Genomic DNA, 606 nt, shown 5'->3' on the forward strand with positions numbered 1-606 from the left:
ATTAAAACATGACATCTGTCCTGTAATGGTTGTCTTATATTTCCAGTCAGGCTGATGGTACACCGTATGCTTGATTTTCACATGAATTTATTTCCTTACTGAGTGTACCTATTTCAATAACCTTTTCATTTTAAATACAACCTGACTGTTTTTATTTCTTCCTGCGCTGCTGCTGACTTGGCTACTTGCAGGAATTTCTACAATTGTCACTTTTGGATGATGGGTATTTTAACTCTAGAAGTATGTTCTACTGTTTAAATAATTACTATTCTTCTTTATTGAGAACTTTTTTTTATCAGGTACAGGAAAAGGCTTTGCTCTCTTAACCTGGCTGCTACCTGTTTAACCACCATTTGGAACTACAACTCACCTCACTCTTGCCAAATATATCCTTTAGCCACTGTGGCTAATGCAATGAAATCTGCATTAGCCATGTCACTTCAAATATTAAACTTGTGTTAGTGTGTATATTGAAGCTGTTGAATGTAAATGTATTATGTATACTATAGTAGTATATTGAAGCTGTTGAATGTAAATGTATTATGTATACTATAGTAGTATATTGAAGCTGTTGAATGTAAATGTATTATGTATGCTATAGTAGTA

At 33.0% G+C, this 606-nt stretch overlaps 1 protein-coding gene across 1 annotated transcript in view; it reads left to right on the plus strand.

The window, feature by feature from the left end:
- LOC111089896 (zinc finger protein 214-like) overlaps positions 1-606 on the plus strand; it is a 25585-nt gene that overhangs the window by 2249 nt on the left and 22730 nt on the right. The window lies entirely within an intron of this gene.

This window comes from Limulus polyphemus, unplaced genomic scaffold (assembly GCF_000517525.1).
Source record: "Limulus polyphemus unplaced genomic scaffold, Limulus_polyphemus-2.1.2 Scaffold7764, whole genome shotgun sequence".
Lineage (NCBI taxonomy): Eukaryota > Metazoa > Arthropoda > Merostomata > Xiphosura > Limulidae > Limulus > Limulus polyphemus.